Source organism: Arachis hypogaea, chromosome 20 (genome assembly GCF_003086295.3).
Source record: "Arachis hypogaea cultivar Tifrunner chromosome 20, arahy.Tifrunner.gnm2.J5K5, whole genome shotgun sequence".
Lineage (NCBI taxonomy): Eukaryota > Viridiplantae > Streptophyta > Magnoliopsida > Fabales > Fabaceae > Arachis > Arachis hypogaea.
The window spans coordinates 104,450,559-104,460,865 of record NC_092055.1 but is presented as its reverse complement, the minus strand read 5'-3'; positions in this window follow the sequence as shown (position 1 = coordinate 104,460,865).

Here is a 10,307-nt window from a genome sequence, read left to right as displayed (position 1 = left end):
CCTTTTGCATTGAGCCTACCTTGTAGTGTTTTCTTTGCACTCACACTTCTACCTTTGCATCCTTATGCATATGACAATCAAAGTATTTGAAAATCGTATATATGTTTATATGATGAGATATTTTTGCTTCTTCCTTAAATGTGTTGAAGGGTGAACTGTTATGGAATTTCTTTCATTTTGTATCAATTTTCGAGGGCAAAAATTTTTATAAAGTGGGTAGGATGTAAGACCCAGAACTTTTGAAAAGTCTTATTATGATCAAGTCTCAAATCATATAGTTATTTATAGCCTTAATTTCGAAAATCATTTTTATTAATGATAATTAAGGCAAGTTGTGATTTATTGAATTTGAGACAAGTTATGATTTATTATCCAATTTGATAATTATTGGATTATTTTCTATAATTATATTGACTAAATCTCCATTTTGGTCCCTAAGATTCATGCGATTATTCAATTTGGTCCCTGAAATTCAAAATTACCTATACTGGTTCTCCAGATTTAAGTCTGGACACCAATGTGGTCCCTCGACTCTTTCCGGTTATGATTAGACAAACGGAGTGCTAAGATGGCACCCTACATGCCACGCTGGATGATGAGTAAATGATATTTCTGACTTGTTTGGGCGTCAAGGGTAAACGACATCGTTTCCTCATCATCCAGCGTGGCAGGGAGGGTGCCATCTTAGCACTCCGTTTGTCTAATCATAGCTGAAAAAAGTCGAGGGACCACATTGGTGTCCAGACTTGAATCTGGAGAATCAGTATAGGTAATTTTGAATTTCAGGGACCAAATTGAATAATCGCGTGAATCTCAAGGACCGAAACGGGGATTTAGTCAATTATATTATAAAGTTGGTAGTTGTGAAATAATAAGGATTTTTATATGATTCGGATTAAATAATTAATATTTTAAATATTAATACTGTTACTTTGGAAAATAAAGGGTTTAATTATATTATTTCTAATTATTTTGATTTGGGCATTTTATGGAAAATAATTTGTAAGATTGATGAGCAAATAGTATTTTTCTATATACAATTAGTGCTGAATTTAATTTGGGTTTCAATTACTACATTATTCCCAATTTCATCTGAAATTACTAAAATGCCCCTAACCCTAATTTTTGAAAATGAAACCCTAACCTTGGAAACCCTAACCCAACCCGGTTTCCCCCAACTGCTGCAGCCCCTCTCTTCTAACAGCAGCAGCAATACTTCCCCTTTCCTCAAACCAATACACTCAGCAACAACAGCAAATCTTCCCCCTTCCCCCAACAGATCGCAGCACACCCGGCTTCCCATTTCCACGAAAGAAAGGAACTGAGGCAGAGAAGGAGAGGGAGATTGAGTTGCGGCTGAGGAGAGGCGGAAGGAAGCTCACCGCGTTGCCGTCGCCTCGCCGCCGCGCCAATGCGTCCTACCGTCGCCGCCGTTGCTAGCCGAAGGGAGAAGAAGGATCTGTTCGTGCCGTCACCACGTGGTTGCTGAGCTGTATCGTCGCTGCCATTGCCAACTGGTCCTTGGAGCCTGAGCCGCGCCTCTGTCACCGAACCAGAGGAGTTCATCCTTGCTGAGTCGCCGCCATCTTGCCTCTGTCGGTGATTACGAAGAGAGAGGGAGGTGGGAGTTTGCACAGCAGAGAGAGGCAGAGCGCGACAGGGGAGACCATCACCGCCTGGGTCGTCATCTAAGCCCGTTATCGCCAGTCGCGTCGTCACTGTCTCTGCCCAGCGCCGCCGCAGATGATGGGTCGCTGAGAACCGCCACTAAAGTTGTGTGGTCCTCATCCTTTCCAACAGCGAGAGAGGAGCAAGATGAATCCTTCTGTCTCCATTGTTCTGGTCCGCTGAGAAAGGGAAGATGCTACCTTTGTACTTCATGCGTCGCCAACGAGCACGGAGAAGAGGAGCTGTGTCCGCGTCAGTCCCGTTTGAGGGGATGTGCTTGGCCGCCGTTGTACCGCCCTGCTTCACCATGGTTGAGCTCTGTCACTCTCTACTCTTTGGCTTGTGATGTTGCAGGAATCACTACAGGAAGAGGAGCAGGCTGAGTCACCGTAATTTGGGCTGCCGGGAGTGATTATGTGACTTTTGGGATCACCACCGGAGCTCCGGGCTGAGCTTCTGCCACTTGAGACCCTGCTGCCACCGTGTTCCACCGCTGGTAAGATTTTTGAGTTTGGTTTCTGTTCTGTTGGAATTCTGGAAAGGTTAACACCGCGTGGTTGTTACAGTTACCGTCACCGTTGTTTTTGCTCGCGATTGTCACTTGAGGTTACTGACGGAACCACTGCCGGGTTGATAGGGAGCTGCGGCTGCTTCGTTTTGTTATTTCAGTGAGTATTTCGATTTTCGAAAGACCTGCGTTAGTGCTCTGTTCCGTGTAATAAGGTATTTGCGATGTTAATGGTTTTAGGAGTTAGAATCCGGTTTGCTTATGCCGCTTGTAGCTGTTTCTGCTTTCGAGAGAGCAAGCCGAGCCGGGTTCTGATTGCCGGTGATTTCGGGCAGAGCAAAAAAAGTGCAGTTGACACGCTTGGGTTAAGTTTTGCTTGCCGAGGTAGGGGCACTTTCCAAAAACTATGTTTTAAGTATTGAAATTATTACATATGGATACTGTTGTGAGATATTGTGTATTTGGTGATTGTATCTGCCTTATGTGTTATTTGATTGACTCGAGTGATTATGGATGTTGGTTTGGTTGAATTGTTGTGCGGCTTTGTGAAATGTAATGTTTTGAAGTGATTCTTTAAAGATTTGAAATCTGAGTTTAATCCGTTGAGGATTGATTTGATTTGAGTCAATCATTTGATGATGTGAAAAGTCGAATGCACTTTTGAATTTAGCCTGGTTTACTTTAATTGACTTGATCTTGGACAAATGATTTGTTACCGAACCGTTTCTTTAAAGCTTTAGAAACGAGTTAAATCGGTTGATATTGGGTTGATTTTGAAATGGTTTTCTTCAGATAAGCCACTGAGGTGACTGTTGGATTTAGCTTGCTTTGAATTGATTTCTGGTTTTGAGCTGTTGAAAAGGAATGAGAAACGGTTTAGTTGGGACCCGAACCGGGCGGCAAAAGTCCAAGTTTTAGGGGAGGTGCTGCCGAAATTTCTACAAAATCCTAGTCTTGTTTGAAAAGTTATTTAAAAAGGATTGGATTTGAGAAGTTGTATTATCTGATTTATTAAGAGAATAATTATATTTTCAAGCTTAATTTATTTAGTGAACTTTATGCCTCGAGTTTGACTTATTTAGAAATGAACTATTTTTACCGTTTGAATCACTGAAGGAAAGAATGATACTCTAATATTGATTTCAATATAAAAAGGAGCTTTTAGTGATTTCAAAGGAATCTAGACTTTTGATTGAGTAATTAAGTTTGAGGCATTTTAGAAGAGTTAGAAAAATGGGTTCCAAAAAGAAACCTTAAAGTGGTTTGATTCAAATGAACCGGTTCCTTTTCAAATGAGTTGATTTTTGGACCGGGTTTGAACTTGTGATTTTGTATGGTCGGTTTCATAATAAATTCAGTTTTATTTACTTGAACCGAGAATCCATGATTTTAAAGGTTTCAATGAATTTTAAGGAATTGATATAGGTTGACCTTCCCTAAAGACTTGGGACTCTGCCGAGAAACTTTGTTATAAAATCCCATTGTTGGATGGATGATTTTGAATGTTTCAAAATGAATCTTTAACTTTCCATGGTTTTGGAAGTTTTGGAAAGAGAATGCTGAGAGCGACTTTGTTTTAAAAAGGGAACTCACTTTGAGTAAAATTGGCTTATGAGCCTGAGATGATTTGAGGAATTAGATCTTTAACGCCAAGGCTGAAAAGAGTTGAAATTTGATTTCAAAGTGAAATGAATTGAGAAAATGATTTATGGCTTAAATGCCAATTTCATGAATTTGATGATTTTGAATGTGGAAGTGTTGTTTTGTTGTGAGCCGGAATGGCTGTGTATGATTATGAATATTGGCTGGTTCTGGATTGAACCGTGAGCCGGATGGCTGAGATGGATGTTGATCCTTGATTGAGAATGAAAGCATTTATGCTGAGATATTGATAAGTTGTGATGTTGCACTTCCACTATCGGAGATAAGAGTTTCCCTGGGAGGAAGCAGTGGCTAGCCACCACGTGCTCCAGGTTGAGACTCGAAGCTCTTTTTACCCTATGTCGTCATGGTGGCCGGGCATTGTGAAAGCCCCGATGAGCTCACCCCCATAAATATTCACCAGTGAGGGTGATGGATATGGATCATGACTATGATCAAACTTATATTGAGTATAACTCGAGTTGGGGAGACACGACATAGGGACATTCCAATGGTTAGCTACCAGGACTTGTCGGGTTGGCTCTATAACCGACAGATGATATCATCAGCCACTAGGGACAGGCATGCATCATATGCATTTATGTGACATTGGTTGGGTGTGAATATTATACTTGGTTTGCCTATGTGATTAATTGCTAACTGTTCTACATGTAATAACTGTTTGTTTGTGCTTGAACTTTCTATCTGTGTTTGCATCTGGGACTCTGTTGGATTGTGGTGATTGGTTGTTAGTTGGATTGTTTGGGCCTAGGGCCATGGTTGAATTGAGATGGACCGATGGTTGGTTTCCGTTTTGTGTTTCTGATTCGGAAAAGTGTGAAATGCTAATTTGGTTCAGCATGGTTAAACCTTTTTGAAAGGCTTTTGAGTTTTTGAGAATTGAACGGTTCCTCTTTTAGAAAAGATTTCCGACTTTACTTTTAATGTAAACTGTTGTTTTTGAAAAGAGGCATAAGACGGGTAGTAATCACTGGTACAGTTTATCTTCACATATCCTATTACAATAATTCCCAAAAACCCTCTACTGAGAACCCTTTCGAGGATGATGTTCTCACCCCCCCTACATTTTTCCCCTTTCAGGATATGGGCGCAGAAGTCACAAAGAGTTTATTTAGTTGTTGAGATGCTCTGTGTTGTTTTAGTTATGGTTTATTGAACCCTCGCCTTTATCTTGATATATTCTGTAAGAGGGATAGGAATTGTATTGGTTATTGCTTGTAATATTATTTATATATATTTATGTATATATATGGATGTACTCTTTATGAGTTGTTGTAAGTTGTATGGTATTTATAGATGTACGTTATCGAACAAAAGTATTTTTGGGAGCGGTATTGCGGTTTAAAGTTTCAAATGGGCTCATATTTTAGTATTAAATAGTATAATTGTCGTCGTAATGCCCGAGCTATCAGAGTTGCGCAGCCGGAAGCGTGAGCTTTGGTAGTTAGGGTGTTACAATTGGCATGTCATGGAAGGAGGGCCATGGCTTTTGTTTGATCACTATCTCACCATTCGGCGTTGGACACCTGATTTCCATCCATTTGGAGCAGCCATCAACAAGATCGCTGCTTGGGTATGGCTTCCAGATATCCCCATTTGAATACTATGACAAGAGATTTTTGGGTACGGTTGGGAATCAAATTGGAAAAACTTTGAAGGTCGATATGAACACTGCGAACTAGACCAGAGGTAAATTTGCCCAACTCTATGTAGAACTGGATCTAAGCAAGCCCCTGCATTCGAAGTACCTTGTTAATGGGAGGAACTACCATATTGAATATGAAGGTCTGCATATGATATGTTTCACTTGTGGTAAATTTGGCCATACCGAGGGATGTGTAGAGAAGGTTCATAATGTAAACGGAGGAGCATGCGGAGAGAACACAATGGTAGGCCAGAAGGACGCACAAATGGAGGGTGGCCATAGTGGCATCGGAGACAAAGGAGAAGGGAATGACAAGGACAAAGACAAAATGGTAATTCAATGGATACCAATGTTTGGACCATGGATGGTAGTGAAAAAGCAGAAGAGGACAAGGAGACAAGCAAATGATGAGGGAAGGAACGTGGCTGGAAGCGCACACTAAGAAGGACAAAAAGGACAACAGGACGTGGGGGAAATAAAATCAAGGTATGAGGTTCTTGCTGTAGAGGACGTACACGATGAAAGCAACAACAATTTGGCCAAAAACAATGGTCATACACAGAATCCTATGAATGGACAAGTGGGGGGTTCCCCCAAAGAGTTCTTGTCAGGAAGCCAAATACGAAGGGCAAAAGCATTAGACACATCACAAAGCAAAGAGCAAACACAACTAGGCCCAAACCAGGAGCAACCCCAGGTAGCCCAAAATGAAAATACCCAACCCACTAAAAACAAAATCTCCAACCAGAAAAAGCCTCCCCATGGCCCAAGTAATAATATTATGAACCCTTCTGGAATAGGAATAGACAACCCTCAATATACTCATGAAGCTGGTGTGTGGATTTATAACTCACAAACAAACCGGCAAGTGCACCGGGTCATACCAAGTAATATCTCAGGTGAGTGAGGGTCGATCCCCCGATGATTGATGGACTAAGCAACAATGGTTAATTGATTTACTTAGTTAGGCAAACAGAAAGTAGTGGTTGAGAGTTCAAAGACATTAAACAATAGCAAGAATATTAAAGAAAGGCAAGTAAATAAGTTGGAAAAAATATATGGAGAAATAGTTAAGGCTTCAGAGTTATCTATTTTTCGGATTGACTTTTCTTATTAATTTATTTTAATTATGCAAGATTCAATTTATGGAAAACTATATATGACTAGACCCTAATTTCTTAGACCTTTCTAGTCTCCTCTAAAATTTATCAACCGCCAATTCCTTGGTCACTTAATTCCAATTAGAGGGTGAAGTTCAATTCTAGTTTATATGCCACAAAAACTCTAATTACCCAAATATAAAAGGATTATATGTCACGTATCCCGTTAAATCCAGATAAGTAAAATTTAGGAGAATTTGTTTTCAAGCTGTTGTTCACGTAAAGAACTTTTCCATGTTATACAAGAACTCAATTAGAAAGAGGGTCATACTTCTATTCCACCCAAATTCATAAAATAAAGAACGAAAACAATTCTTGAAATATAAATTAGGACATGAATTAAAATAGAAGAAATAATAAAATCAATCCATACAATAGACAGAGCTCCTAACCTTAACAGTGGAGGTTTAGTTACTCATGGTTCAGAGAGAAAAAAAGGATTCTGATAAAATATATTTTGGTAGTTTGGAATGGAATGGCCTCCCCCTTGTGGAATAATTCCAATCTCCTTTTATATCTAATCCTCATTAATTTAAAATCTAATTTTTAAAACTAAATAATATCTTTTTCTATTTTAAAATATTATTTAAATTTAAATCAGAATTAATTATGGTAATCAGCAAGTCTTCAATTGATGGATGAGACCACTTGATTCCTTCACTCTGCAGCTTCTGATCTGTGCTTTCTGGGCTGAAAATTGGGTCGAAACTTAGCCTGAAATAGCCCCCAGCGTTTTCTGCGAATTCTGCATGTCGCACATGTCACGCGTACGCGTCAGTCATGCGTACGCGTCGATGGTCTTCTTCGCGTGTCACGCGTACGCGTCAGGCACGCGTACGCGTCGCTCGTCGCTGGTCAGCTCCTTGGTTTCTTCTCTTTCTCTGCAGAAACTCCATCAAATCTCACCAAATACTACCTAAAATAAATAGAATTGCACAAGACTCAAAGTAGCATCCATAGTGGCTAAAAGATAATTAATTCTTGATAAAACTTAACAAATTAAATGCAAATTCACTAGGAAAAGGTAAGAAAGATGCTCACGCATCACAACACCAAACTTGAATTGTTGCTTGTCCTCAAGCAACCAAATTAATATAAGCTTAGAATGTGAATTTGCATGAGGAGGAGAGTTCGATTAAGCTCATGTCTCTTCTTATAGTAGGGTTTACAGCTGCAATTCTTGAATAGTTTTGGCATCTCACTCTCCTTTGAATCAGAAGGATGTCATTGTCATTCGGAATTAGAATCCGGATAATATTATGAATTCTCTGATCTTTTGTAACTCAATTTAACCATTGAACACATCAATTTTTCTTTTCTTTGGTACTTTGCACCTTGAGCCTAGCCGTGACTTTAAATGTTTTGTCTCAAGCTTCACTTGACACAGAAACACCACAAGCACTTAATTGGGGAACTCTTTTGAAGTTCTGATTTTTCTTTCAGCTACTCCCAAACAGTGGTGCTTAAAGCCTTTGGCATACTCTTCTAATTGCAATTGATCTCGACTCTAAATGTTTTGTCTCAAGGATTACTTGACAAAGAACACCACAAGCATGTGACTAGGGAAACAACTCTCTGAGCTTTTAATTATGTCTGACCTCCCTAGTCATTGATGCTCAGGGCCTTGAACCTTGCTTTTATATCCTTTTTTTTTAGCTGTTTCTTTTGCTTCAAGGATTAAACTTTTACTTATTGCAGAGACTCCATAATAATTCTCTAAATTCCTATTCCTTGTACATCAACATTCTTTGATTCAAATTTAAATATGCACTGTTCATGTCATGCATTCAGAGTCACAGAAAACACCACCACATTTCAGTGAATAAGACTACTCTTCAATATAAACTCAATTTCTCATGCAATGTATCACTTCTTTTTCTTTTTCTTTTTAGATTCAAGTTCAGTGAGCGATACATGAGACAATTAACAGAATGGAACTAATTTTAAGAACTGAAAGTACTAAAGACCATGCAGGAAATCAAAGCAACAGAAAATAGAAAACAACAAATTAAGAACTGAAGATAAATAGAGTGAAAGGAACTCAACCACCTTAGTTATTCTAGTGGCCATCTCATTCCTCCATGAAGAACATTCATCTCCCCTTGGTGCTATTAAAATAAGCAGAAAAGCCATAAGCGAAGCGACAACAATACCAAACTTGAAGGTTTGCTTGTCCTCAAGCAAAGAAGAACTGAAAATAAAGAAAAACAACTATTATGATGAAAGAATAATAAAAGGATAAAAGAATAAGAGAGAATTAGGATTGGGGGGTAGATAAATTGAAATCAGGCACTGAGGGGTTTAATTTGGGTGTCGCATGCGACGCGTACGCGTACGACACGCGTACGCGTGGATCGCGCATTTTTCAAGTGACGTGTACGCGTCTGGCATGCGGACGCGTGCCTTTGGTTTGTGCGAATCGCGTGAAGGCGGCCGCGCGCATGCACAACACTCTGTTGGCGTGGCCTGGGAACCAAAATTTTCAGATGATGCGTGCGCGTCATGCACGCGCACACGTGGATAGCCATTTGGGGAAAGGACGCGTACGCGTCAGGGACGCGTACGCGTGAACAAGTTGGTGCCTCTAGCACACTTCCAGCCCCAAGCCATCACAACTCTCGGCCCAAACACTCATTGACGCCATTTTTCAGGGTCACGCGTACGTGTCAGAGACGCGTACGCGTGATGCGGCTTATGTGCCCAACACGGTTCCAGCCCCACTTCTGCTTGACTCTCTATCACTTTTATTTTTCATGCACACACATATGACGCGTACGCGTTAGCGATGCTTGCACATCATGTGCTTTTTTTTGTCGCCTTAAGTGTTCTGTTCCTGTTATAAAATAGCTGCATGATCAGAAAAACAGTAAAAACTCAATAAAAATCAAATAAGTGAGAAAACTACTACTACAAAAAATAACTAAGGATACAAAATTATCGGGTTGCCTCCCGACAAGCGCTTTTTTAACGTCACTAGCTTGATGGTCAGTTCTGCTAATTCAGCCGATGAGTGGACCTCTGGCGATCGATCTCGCCTCCAAGATAGTGCTTCAACCTCTGGCCATTCACTGTAAATCTCCTGTCAGAATTCTCTTCCTGTATTTCCACATGACCATATGGTGAAGCTCTGGTAACCACAAACGGTCCTGACCACCGGGATTTCAGCTTTCCGAGAAAGAGTTTGAGCCTTGAATTATACAGAAGCACTCTCTGTCCTAGCTCAAAGACTCTGATGGCAATCTTCTTGTCATGCAATAACTTGGTTCTCTCCTTATAGAGCTTTGCATTCTCATAAGCTGAATATCTGAATTCATCAAGCTCATTCAACTGAAGCATTCGCTTGATACCTGCAGCTTCTGAATCAAGATTCAGATATCGGATTGCCCAGTAAGCTTTATGCTCTAGCTCAACTGGCAAGTGACAGGCTTTTTGCCATAGACCAACTGATAAGGGGACATGCCAATAGGAGTCTTGTACGCTGTCCGGTATGCCCAGAGAGCATCATCAAGCTTCCTAGACCAGTCCTTCCTTGAAACACTGACGGTCTTCTCTAAAATCCTCTTAAGTTTCCGGTTGGAAACTTCAACCTGTCCACTTGTCTGAGGGTGACAGGGGGTTGCCACTTTTTGACGGACTCCATATCTTTGCAGAAGAGAGTCCAGCT